Source organism: Elgaria multicarinata, chromosome 7 (assembly GCF_023053635.1).
Source record: "Elgaria multicarinata webbii isolate HBS135686 ecotype San Diego chromosome 7, rElgMul1.1.pri, whole genome shotgun sequence".
Lineage (NCBI taxonomy): Eukaryota > Metazoa > Chordata > Lepidosauria > Squamata > Anguidae > Elgaria > Elgaria multicarinata.
Window position 1 is genome coordinate 92,365,944 of NC_086177.1, and position 13,239 is coordinate 92,379,182.

Sequence of the window (13,239 nt, forward strand, 5' to 3'; positions counted from 1 at the left end):
AATACAGAGTTAAAACAGTAAAATTTAAATTTAAGTTAAAATTAAGTGTTAAAATACTGGGAGAATAACTGGCCACTCTCTCATGGCAGCAAATGTTGAGAGGCCCCATGGAGTGGCCCCACTGGCCACTCTCTCATGGCAGGAGAAAGGCTGGTGGGACTCTCTGGGACACTTGATGGAGGTGGCGACAGTCCCTCCTGGAGGGAGAAGGGGTGGGTGGGTGAGCACAATTTGCCACCAGAGGCAGGGGTTTCACCTTGCCTTATGGGAGGGCCACCCAGGGGCCTCCCATATACAACCTCTATAATCCCAAACCACTGACCATGCTGTCTGGGCTTATGCACAACAATTAAAGATGGACACTGTCACCCCAGTCTGCTTTATGCACTGCTCACCAGAGTGATGTGTGACCAACTATTCACTTAGAGAACTGTCATTTTGAATAAAAATGGTGTCCTGTTCTTTTATCTAGAGGACTTTTTACACAAATGGGTGGCCATAAAGCAACCATTAATGATGCAAGATTATGGGCATCAACCGTGGAGCCCAGGTGGTGCTTCAATCTGCTAATCTGTATTGAGGCCTGTAGACTTCAAGACTGGATCAGGTTTTCCTCTGAGGCTTTAATTTGGGTAATTTAAAGATATACTCATGGGTTACTTGACTAGGGTGGTGATAACCAGAAAGGTGTTTGCATTTATCTGGCATTCGCAAGCTTTGCATACTGAAAGAAGGCAACTCATCTTTACTCAATCAAGGTAGAGGACATACAGGTGATCAAATTCAATGACAATAAAACCCTAGCATACCTTGTCAGGTTCCTCTGGCTCCTAGCTGGCATGAGACCCTTACCCATGCAGCCTTTCGCAGAACAAAAGACATCTCAGCCATATATGGACAAAGTGCTAGGATGGGATTGGCACAGTAACCAATTGCAAAGTACATGTGTACAAGTTATCAGGGCTGAGGTTCATGTTAATAATAAAATTTCCTAGCAGTTTCGTATCCAGGCCTTGAACAGATTGAGATCTGCCAACCTCCAGCACATCTGCTGTATTGGACACCTTCAATCAATTTTTACAGCCCAAGCCAATGTTTGGCCATGCTGGGTTGGGATGATGGGATTTGTAATCCAACACCTCTGAAGGGCACCAGGTTGGAGAAGGCTGTTCTAAGGGAAAAAGCTGAATAAAGAGGATTGAAATGCAGACATTTTACGGAGAAGAAATAGTTGCATTAGTGGGACACACCAATATTTGGTTTCTATATAATGATTATATAGAGCATAGTTTTAAAACAGGAATTGAGACCCAACTCCTCTACTGAGTGTCTCCTTTGGCGGGGTCACTGAATTGCACAGCCTGAAAAATGACTGTGTTTAAAAGACATCATAAATTAATGATCCATAATGAGTATTTCTTCAATCCCATCTTTTAAAAGGGATTGTGTTCACCACATTGCCTTTGAACTACTGTAGACCTATGATGTGATATGCAGATCAGACAGCTGAAATTATGCTAACTGCTTTGTAACTCACTTTGAGCTTTTTCAAGGACAAAGATAAGGGAATAACCTGGGCCACACAAAAGTGTTTTTGGTACATAGAGGACAGCATTTTCTAATCATGATAAAATAACTATATTGGGAGGGGAATGGATGACTATGGCTTAGCAACTACTAGTGCCCTAATAGTGCAATCCTTTACATGTCTTCTCAGAAGTAAGTCTGATTGATTTCAATGGCGCTTGCTTCCAGGTTTGCAACCTAAATGCTAAAACTCCTCCCCCTCATATTTTCTTCGAAAAAATTGGGCAAGAATAAAATCCATGAATTTCATTATTTTAACAGTACGTGAAAACAAAATTGATCAGGATGGGGGGATTAATTTTATCATGGCTAGTTTAAATGTGGGGGGAGAATCTGCCACAGGGGTTCATGTTTGTGCTACCTGTGTACTGGGAATGTAATTGGTAGGGAGCATTTCATTTCTTTATTTCTTACATTTGCATCTTATCTTCTGGAAGGAGATCAGGCAGTTAAACAAAAAGAAAGGAAGAGGAATGAAATAGCTTCTTCTTTTTTGCAGTGGTATATTAGGTTATTAAAGAAACAGCATCAGTTCAAAGAATAGTGTGTCTATATTTTAACCTTCACAGTTGACAATGTGATCATTTCAGACCTCTGAGATGAAGAAGAAGAAGAAGAAGAAGAAGAAGAAGAAGAAGAAGAAGAAGAAGAAGAAGAAGAAGAAGAAGAAGAAGAAGAGCTGTTCCCAATGTCATTTTCCAGGTAATGAAACCTGTCTAACTCCCCCCTCCATCATTTTCCAACACAATTGATTCACCCAAGGAGGTGTGGGGAAGGAAACTAAGGCCTTAGCTAGACCTAAGGTTTATCCCGGGGTCATCCCTGCCTGCTCCCGGGATATCCTGTGTGTCATTTACATGAACAGGGATGAACCCGGGACGATTCTGGGATAAACCTTAGGTCTAGCTAAGGCCCTAGTAAAATATATGAAGAAGTGAAACTGCCTCATGTTGCCCTGTGTAGTGATGCAATGAAGCGATAATGAGAGTTTGGTCTAGGGATATTGTGGGTGTTCAATTGGGTCTGGGAGCTTCACAGACTCCCCCATGTCCATCTCCCCAGATGCCCACAAAGTCTGAAGAGCACTTGGCAGCTGTCTGCCCTTGCCCAGAGCCTTCATTGTGCACAAAGTCCTCCACCAAAGACTCCTGAAAAAACTTAGTAGACATGGAATAAGAGGAGAGGTCCTTTTATGGAACAGTAACTGGTTAAAGAACAGAAAGCAGAGAGTAGGAATAAATGGTCAATTCTCCTGATGGAGGGAAGTAAATAGTGGGACCCCACAGGGATTGCTATTGGGACCAAATCTTTTCAACTAGTTCATAAAATTTAATTTGTTTTTCGCTGTGTATATTTAATGTTTTATACTGTATGCTTTTATCTGTATGCTGCCCTGAGATCTTATCGATATAGGGTGGGATATAAATATTTTAAATAAATAAATAAAATAAATAAATAATCTGGAATTAGGAGTGAGCAGTGAAGTGGCCAAGTTTGCACACAACACCAAATTATTTATGTTTTTTAAAATACAAAGGGATTGTGAAGAGCTCCAAAGGGATCTCTCCAAGCTGGGAGAGTGGGCGTCCAAATGGCAGATGCTGTTCAATGTAAGCAAGTGTAAGGTGATGCACGTTGGGGTAAAAAACAACAACCCCAACTTCAAGTATAACCTAATGGGATCTGAGCTGGCGGTGACTAAACAAGAAAGAGATCTTGGGATTGTGCTGAACAGCTCGATGAAAATGTCCACCCAGTGTGCGGCCGCTGTAAAGAAGGCAAACTCCATGTTAAGCATTATAAGAAAAGGAATTGAGAATAAAACAGCCAGTATTGTACTGCCCTTATACAAATCAATGGTGTGACCACACTTAGAATACTGCGTACAGTTCTGGTCACCACACCTAAAAAAGGATATTATAGAGCTGGAAAAAGTGCAGAAAAAGGGACAACTAAAAAGATTAAGGGGCTGGAGCATCTCCCCTATGAGGGAAGGTTAATTCAGCTGGAATTGTTTAGCTTGGAGAAGAGGGAGCTGAGGGAAGACATGATAGAGGTGTACAAAATGATGCATGGTATGGAGAATGTGGATAGGGAGACATTTTTCTCCCTCTCTCAAAATATTAGAACCCAGGGTCATCCCATGAAGCTGATTGGTGGGAGATTGAGGACAAATAAAAGGAAGTACTTTTTCACACAGCACATAGTTAAATTATGGAACTCACTACCACAAGATGTAGTGATTGCCACCAATTTGGATGGCTTTAAAAGGGAGTTGGATAAGTTTCTGGAAACAAAGGCTATCAATGGCTACTAGCCCTGATGGTTGTGTGCTATCTCCAGTATTCGAGGCAGTAAGCCTGTGTGCACCAGTTGCTGGGGAACATGGGTGGGAGGGTGTTGTTGCGCCATGTCCTGCTTGTTCATCCCTGGCTGATGGCTGGTTGGCCACTGTGTGAACAGAGTGCTGGACTAGATGGACCCTTGGTCTGATCCAGCATCAGGGCACTTCTTAGGTTCTTATAACAATGGGCTCATCTACACCAAGCAGGATATTCCATGATGAAAGTGGTATGAAAGTAGTATATGGTATTTTTCATGGGCCCCAAGAGTTGTCAGTGAACTTCAATACTGCTATAAAGCAGTAGTGTTGCTCCTGCCTTTTATATACTGCTTTCATACCACTTTCATAGTGGAATATACTGCTCGGTGTAGATGAGCCCAATGAAGGCTCCAGAAATCACATATTTTCCCCATTGTGTGAAGGGAGCTGCCATAAAGGCCCCATTTAAGCAAGAGTAAAGATGTGAACAGAGCACCATGAGTGGGGGTGGACAGTGACAGCAGGGCAAGCGTCCAACAAATTGGACACCGGTGAGTCCGTCCAGCCCTAATTAGGTCACAATTAGAGCATCACATAAAGTTAAAATGTCATGTGCAGCATGAGTGTATCTTCAGTTGCTTCTGACCTAGACACACATGCAGTTACATTTGGATCTTTTTTTTCTGTGTGATACATAAAGATCTCTGGATTTTGTGAAATCCATTCCATGTGGGTTTTGTGGATTGTGTAGTGCCATTCATTCCAGCATTTGTTCACAGACAGATTAGAATTCCCCTCCCCTGGTGTGTGGAAAAAATACGCAAATAATTCTATAAGAAGGTTTGCAACAATTTCCCGTAATTTAGGTTAGCCCATAAGTCCCCCACATATTTTAGGTTAGTACATATTGTCCCCCATTCTATTCAAGCTCTACCCCACATATATCTTTCAGAATTATCTATGTCTCAGCAGAAACCTGCATATTTTCCGAAGAATACGTTTGCATGAATTTTAGAAAAGGTTTTTTTTTTAATTAAAAAATAAATAAATCCAAAAGTCCACAGACTCCACATGTCCTGAGAAAGCTGGTCCACAGTGGATTCTGCAGGTTTAATTCTTGGATTTCTTCAGCATCCCTAGTGATATGCCCATGTTTCTCAACCTTTTATATACTTTGTTGATAATGGTGGGAACTGCCAAAACACTGGCTAGATTCAAGGGATCAACCCTCTTGAAATTGTCTGTGGACTAGAATTTGATTGGTCTACTTTCTGATTTTCCTTCACAATGAATTTGCCATGGCTATGTTCACACTGCTTAAAATTAGGGGCCATTAGAAAGGTATCCAATGAAAGAGACAGGTGAGATCCAATCCCGTTTTGTAAATGCAACTAGTTTAGTAATGTGTGAAACCTTCCTATTTATTTTTGCAGATATTTATCTTCTCCTATTCTTTCCACCCTGGGACTTATAGCCAGAAAAGTAAGTCTGATGCTCATATATGGCAGATTCAGATTTGTGGCTATGCCTCATTGATAGTACAATTGGATGAATTACGCATTGTTCCCAATTCAAAAGCACAGACTTCTAGCGTAACTCTCCATTGTTCCCAGTTCAAAAGAAACAGCCTAAGCAGCATAATGTGGGTTCCATTGTTGTATGATTCATTGTAGAAGAGCTTGAAAACCAGCAGTAGTAGGGTGTCCATATGAAAAGGAGGACAGGGCTCCTGTATCTTTTTTTTTTTTTGAATATTTTTATTATTGAAACAACAAACACAAATCAAAATCACTTAATACAAGATATTATCATACCTTACTATCATATATTCAATATTAACATAACAGTGCTCCCCCCACCTCGGGATCTCATTCTTGTTTCCAAAAACTCATAGTTTCATCTGTTGGTGGAACCCCCCTTCCTTTAGAAAATACAAACTCCAGGAACTTTTTCCATATACTCTCAAAATCATTCGTTTTTACTATGCCTCTTTGCATTTTTATATTACATGTCAATTTATCGTTTATAGCAATGTCCCACACTTCTTTATACCATTCTTCAATACAATAATCTCCTGTAATTTTCCAATTCCTAGTTACTATCAACCTCGCAGCTGTCAGTAGGTTCGTTATCAATTCTTTCATTTCTTTATTACATTTAGGATCATCATGCAGTGAGAGTAATGCAATCCTTGGTGTAACTTCTACTTTAAATCCCACAATCTGTTCAATCTCATAAAACACCATCTTCCATAACTTTTGCACATATATACAATCCCACCACATATGTAAATACGTTCCCTTTTCTCCACAACCCCACCAACAATCTGCTGAAAGCTGTTTATTAATCTTATTTAATCTAACCGGAGTTAAGTACCACCTCCATACAAGTTTATAGTAATTCTCCTTTATTCTTACTGACATATTTCTCAACACTCTCTGTCTCCATAGTCCATCCCACCTCTGTTGTCCTATTTGTATCTTCAAATCAGTCTCCCAAACCATTTTCCCAGCACTATCCAGCCCTCCTTTCTCAACTAATATATTATATATTTGACTCACTAACCCCTTTATCCCTATGTTTTGTCCCTTATCTATTTCTTTTTGTTCAATTAATTCCTCAAATTTCGTCCTCTCTTTACATTCTCCATTTTCTCTTACCCAATTTTTAGTCCATTGTTCTAATTGAAAATAATTTAACCACGTTAATTCCAAATCTCTCAAAACTTCTTCCAGCCTCTCTCTTGTATTCATCCCCCTTAACCACTCTCCTAATTTCATTTTATTTATTTCTTTTAAAACTTTGCTTAACCTCATCTTTAAATTTTCAGGAAATTTCTTTAACATTATCACCGGTGTTAAGGGGGAATTACTTGAAAACAATTCCTTTTTATAATTATCCCAAAGTTCCCAATGGAACTTCAGAAATTGGTTATCTAAATCATTAAGCCATTTACCCTTCCCTTTTTGCTTAAAAAACACATTTTGCAATTTCAACTCAATATTCCCTAGCGTATTTTCCTCCATCCATTTCAAATCCCCTACCCCTATAATTGCTTCAACAACATGTCTTAACCTATTAGCTAGATAGTAGTACTCAAGGTTTGGGAGACCCAGTCCGCCTCTCTTTTGGCTTAAGACTCAATTCTCCACATGTGAAGTAAGGATTATAGTAGCTAGGGTGACCATACGACAAGGAGGACAGGGCTCCTGTATCTTTAACAGTTTTACTGAAAAGGAAATTTCAGCAGGTGTTATTTGTATATATGGGGAACCTGGTGATATTTCCTCTTGATCACAACAGTTAAAGTTGCATGTGCCCTGCCCTCTTTTAAATCTGGTCACTCTAGTATAGCTCCTGCACTTTAACTGTTGTGATAAAGAGGGAATTTCACCAGGTTCTCCATATATACAAGTGACACCTGCTGAAATTCCCTTTTCTATGCAACTGTTAAAGATACAGAAGCCCTGTCCTCTTTTTCATATAGTCACCCTATGCAGCAGTAGTGAATATCTGCATTTCACTTGGGGAGTGGAAACTCATGGGTATTTGTGGCTTTCCTGAATTAGATATAATATGCCCAGAACTAGCCCAGTGTGGACCTATCCTTACCCAAAGCCACCTACAGAGAATAAATCATTCAGCAGTCATATCCTGCCTACACTGTTCTCTTCCTACTCTCCTGTTAACTTCATTTGTTTTTAAATTACTTTGCTGCTTTTATCTTTCAAACATTAGAGCACATCTACTGCCTCTAGACGACTGATATTTGTTTAATTTAAAACAGCTGGATTCAGTCCATCAAGTGATTCTGATAATATATTGGCTTGATAATATTCTACCTTTTCATTTTTTATCAGCCTTCAATTTTGACCATTGCACTATCAGTGAGGCACAGGAAGGTTCTTTATTATTCTCGATTGAATTATAGTAAAGTTTCTTCTTATTTTTCTGAATGAGCCCTCAGATTGCAACATAACCGCAGGAAATGTTATTTTTCCTCTGCTTTTTGACATGTGGTTTATTATTTTTTCAACATATGGCTGTACATTTATCAAGGGAAGTATCATCACAGGAAAATAATGGAGAAAAATATCAGACTTTCCTTATCATGTACTGAGGAACATTGAATTGCTCAATATATGTGATTGTATCAAATTATATTCCTGTGGTAATTCTAATAGGAAGAAATTCTTGCACCTGTTTAGTATGTGATTATTGTTATTTTTTGGTAGATATTCACTAATGAAACAAAGACACGTTGCACATGTTTATAGTATTGCTGTTATTATTCATCTGTTTTATACTTACATCTTAGTGAGTTCTGACTCAAATTAAGCCAAACACAAACTGTGGTTTTCTTTGTGGGGAAAAAAAGTTTTCTTTTGTTTTAAGTATGAGAAAGAATGAAAACACATTTCCATACAGGAATATGCAGTAGAGCAGCTAGGAATGGACACTGAGGCAGGGACTAGGGTGGCCATATGAAAAGGAGGACAGGGCTCCTGTATCTTTAACAGTTGTATTGAAAAGGGAATTTCAGCATGTGTCATTTGTACATATGGAGAACCTGGTGAAATTCCCTCTTCATCACAACAGTTAAAGCTGCAGGTGCCCTGCTCTCTTTTAAATCTGGTCACTCTAGTATAGCTCCTGCAGCTTTAACTGTTGTGATGAAGAGGAAATTTCACCAGGTTCTCCATACATACAAATGACACCTGCTGGAATTCCCTTTTCTATGCAACTGTTAAAGATACAGGAGCCCTGTCCTCCTTTTCATGTGGTCACCCTAGCAGGGACACCCTAGCTCCCCTTCCTCAGTCCTGAATAAAACCTAGGGGGCCCCTCTGGGGCTGTTGTTACATTCTCTCACCAGTACTGCCATTGGAGCCATTTTGAAGTGCAAGCAAAAGAGAAACGTACACCCTAAATATGTATCTTGATCCAGGGCCAGCCACCACTCAAGAAATGGGACTGAGAGGAAGTGGGAAAGGAACTACAGTACGTGTTTATGTTGTGTAGTTCCATTCCCACTTCCTCTCAGCTCCATTTTTTTTATTGGTAGACACCTGCCCATCCAGCTCTGCCAGAAGAAATGGTTGCATTAGAGGGAACTGTGGACAGGAACCATGGAGGGGAGTGTGTGGGGTGGGGAGAGGCAAAGTTCAGGTGGGGCAGGCCAGTGGTGGGGACAGTGGGGCAGAGTTAACCAGGAACCCCTCAAACTTGGCAATGCTTCTGGGTACACATAGCTTTTCAAAACAACAACACAAAGTCTGTCTTACCCTTTTAGCCAATCCCTGCATAAGATTCAGCCCTAAACATGAAATCAGAGTTGCAATACAAGATTGGGGAATGACTTGACTTTCACACCAAGGCAAATGATTATGTAACACCCACCCACACCCACACATGAAGGGTTACCTCTGATAGGTGGAGATCATAATTTCCTAAAGAAAGAAATATAATGAACCAATGTAGCTACAAGGTGTATTGCTAAAACACCTTGAAATACAGTGCTTTGTTTAGACAGGGATTCCTTCAGGAAAACAACCTGGAGATTGTTGAAATAGAAATTACAATGGACTCCACGGATCACACACACACACAAAACTGTTAAACTAACGTTTAATTTGTTCTTGGAGTTTTTAAAGCAGCTACTAGGGGCACTAACAAGGGTCAATCAGGATTCAGAGCTAATTAACAGCTCTGGATGTATCAAGTTACCTTGGGTGGCAACAGTGGTTAGAAGGGAGAGGGATGTTGGCTTCCAGCCAGGTGGAGCCCTTTTAGCCTGGTTTTCCTGTGTATAAAAATACTAGCATGTTTATTAGGTTCAGTAGTAGTGGTGGTTTCATTCTCTTTGAAGCATGGCTTGATTTGCTCTGCTGTTTTCTACTTCTAGCTGCTTTGCCAGTGGATTATCTGTTTATGACTCAGTAAAGTCCTGCCAAGCCCTTCACTATCTCACTTCAGTCTGCTTTATTCTTTCATTTCTTCTAACAGAGAGAACATCTGATGAGTCATCATGATATAAACAAACCCTAGATAGCTGGCTGTGTAAGAAAGAGAGCACAATGAGCAAAAACTACAGGCATGATTTATGGCCTTTATAGCAGTCTCTCTTCAAGTAGGCATGAATCATAAGTGATAGATGACTAGTGAAGAGAGATCCATTTAATTCTACAGAAAGGTTGAAACTGCCCAGTGGCCAGCACTGAGATTGAGTATAAGAGGGGCAAAGGGGCATTGAAAAAAGAAAAGGAAAAGTGAAAGGAGGTCAGATTTAAACAGGCCAAGTAGAATCCCCAGCTGTGAAATATACCATTGTTTACAAAGAAAGAAGCAATCATTTCCTGTGAAACATATAACTCTAGGTAGTGGGCAGCTTGCACTGCACAGATAAGGGTAGCAAGAGAAGTGCAAGGCAAAAAATTAAACAACACAAGCAATAAAACTTAGATAGCCACAAACTTAGAAAATTTAAAGTGAAATGTTAAAAGGAACAGCTAGACAAGGGGTGAGGGGGTGGGAAATAAATGCTATCTTGCCATACATTGGGACATTGTGAATGACAAGAAAACCTGTGTTCGACTACTCCAATAAACATTAAAAAAAAAAGTTCTGCCTATTGCCAGGGGTGCCAATAAGAGATGGAGACAGATTTGGCTGAGAAGCACTGTCGGATTAGAAATTCTCCACCTTCAGCTATACATGAAGTCTCTGTTCCTTATTTCTGGATGGATGAGAGACTCTTAAAAGCATCTTGAATCTTGTGATAAGTCCCTTTGGTAAGATATGTTCCTCCTTTGAAAAACACAAGTGCTTTGGCGATATCCACAGCACAAATTACTTAGTGCTCAAGTACCTTGGGGGTCTTAACTGGAGATAGGAAACAAAAAAACCCAGAACATTATCCTTGGCAATCCAGAATATATTACTTCTGTTGAGTTATTTTATATTATTTTTGAAATGCACATGCTATTGGATTCATCCCTGATTAATTGCTCTAGCTTCTACATTTCAACTTTCTAAGTTGAGCAATAAAATTATCTGGCGAAATAAGTAACTCCCTCTATATCTGTTGCAATATTTAAGCCAATAAGGATAAGCATTTAATATACTATATAATATATTTAAATTATATTATATTACAAAATGCAATAGTGTTTGTTACTGTTTTGATTTTCCCTTTCAAATTCAAAGTCAGAATAGATACTTCTTTAAAGAACAACAATGTATACCATATAATTTAATTGGGCTTTTGACCACTTGCTTAGTTTTCAAACGTGGCTGATATTTTCATGGAAAAATGCCCATTCTGTAAAAAAAAAAAAAGGGGGGGGGGAGAATTCATGTGCTTATGAGATAGAAGAAACCCAATTATCCATTCCCTGGTTACTGATGGTTCTCCAATTACTAAGTTCCTCTTTCTAATAAATTACCACCAGCTTCCTTAGCCTATTCATTCCCTGTCTTCTGCACCCAATTATCTGGACTCCTGATTATCCAAGACTATTTGGCATTACTCATACATATCTGTTAATTGGAATCCTACTGTATTTGTGTAATGTTAGATTTCTTTCTCAAACATTTTGTATGCTGATCATATTAAAAAGAAAGATAGAGCATCAACCCATCTTATGTGCTTTTCCCCTCCAAATAAAAGCTAGTGTTATTTTACATTTAACAGACTCAAGTGGTAAAGTCCCCCCCGCCAGCAGATTCTACCATTTTGTCAAACTGTAGGAAATGTATAAAATGGGCCAAAAATCAACATCTATCTGGACATTTTTTCTAAAAAAAAAGTTAATAATAATAATAATAATAATAATAATAATAATAATAATATTTCTTACTCGCCTCTCCATTTTGATCAAGGCAGGGAACAACAATAAATGGTAAAATACATAAAACTGAATTAAAACATAATATACATTGTTAAAACATCCTAAAAAACATTCTATCATTTAGAAAGCTGGTCAAAACTTATGATGGGTGAATTGACTTCAACAGAAATTGTGATTTGGTCAAGAGTTTGGGAGTTTGCATAGTAGGCTCCAGAAGCTGTGCTCTGTAGTGAGCAGACAACTGTAATTCCATATGCTGGTTATTGTGTCAGGTTCTAATGCAAACTTACATAACTACACACACTATGTGAAATGAAACTCAGGTTATCCTTCAGAATTTGCATTGCTCCAAATTTGGCGATGGAGTTCTCCAATCAAAAGATGCATACAAGTATGTGTATATTAGTGGAAATAATGTTTAAAATGTATTATATAAGGGGGGGGGACTTTGATGATTCCACTTAAAAGTAGGGCTGTGCATGGACACCCCCCCCCCAAAAAAAATATGATTCAGAGCCTGATTGAGGCACCCTAATTTGACTTGACATGCTTCGGGCCCAGGCCAACCTGCTTTCATAAGAACATAAGAACATATGAATTGCCATGCTGGAGCAGACCAAGAGTCCATCTAGTCCAGCACTCTGTTCACACAGTGGCCAACCAGCCATTGGCCAGGGATGAACAAGCAGGACATGGTGCAACAGCACCCTCCCTCTATGGCTGCTGTAGTTTTTGACCTTAGATATATGAAATGTTAGAGCCCCCATATTCATTTAAAATGGCAGCTCCCATCAAGGACAGGAAGCTATCATATGGGTCAAAGTTCCACAGGTAGGTGAGGACAAGGGTTCACCATCGCCCAAATCAGGCTGAGGGAGCCAAAAGCACTTTGGACCACTTTGGCCTGATCTGGTCCCAATCTGCATTCAGACCAAAGCAGACCAAATTGGCCCGCTTCAGTTAGGATTCGGAGTACAGTCCTGAAGCAATGCACAGTACTACTTAAAGGTACTTAGCTGTATTTACCCAGGAAGAGAGGGTGATATCATATCTTCTTTAGAAAATAACACATAGTATTATCATGAAGGAGAGGAACTTAGTTTTCTGCATCGGCTGTGTGTGTGTGTGTGTGATCCACACTCAGCTTTACCTCCTTGAAGTCGTAGCTGTGTCTACAACCTCAGAAAGTGAAATCCACACCATCCTGTTGCCCCTGCTATCCCTCAGAACCTAGGGACAATAGGATTGCTCTCTAAGGCCATAGCTAGACCTAAGGTTTATCCCAGGATCATCCAGGGGTCAAACCTGTTCATCTAAGTGCCACACAGGGCATCCAGCGCTAAGGCAGGGACGAACCCGGGATGTTCCTGGGATAAACGTTAGGTCTAGCTATGGCCTGAATCTCTTTTTTAGTTGCAACTCTAAACAATAATACTTCTGAGTCCCAAGAAAATCAATGAAACACTTTTGAATAAAGTT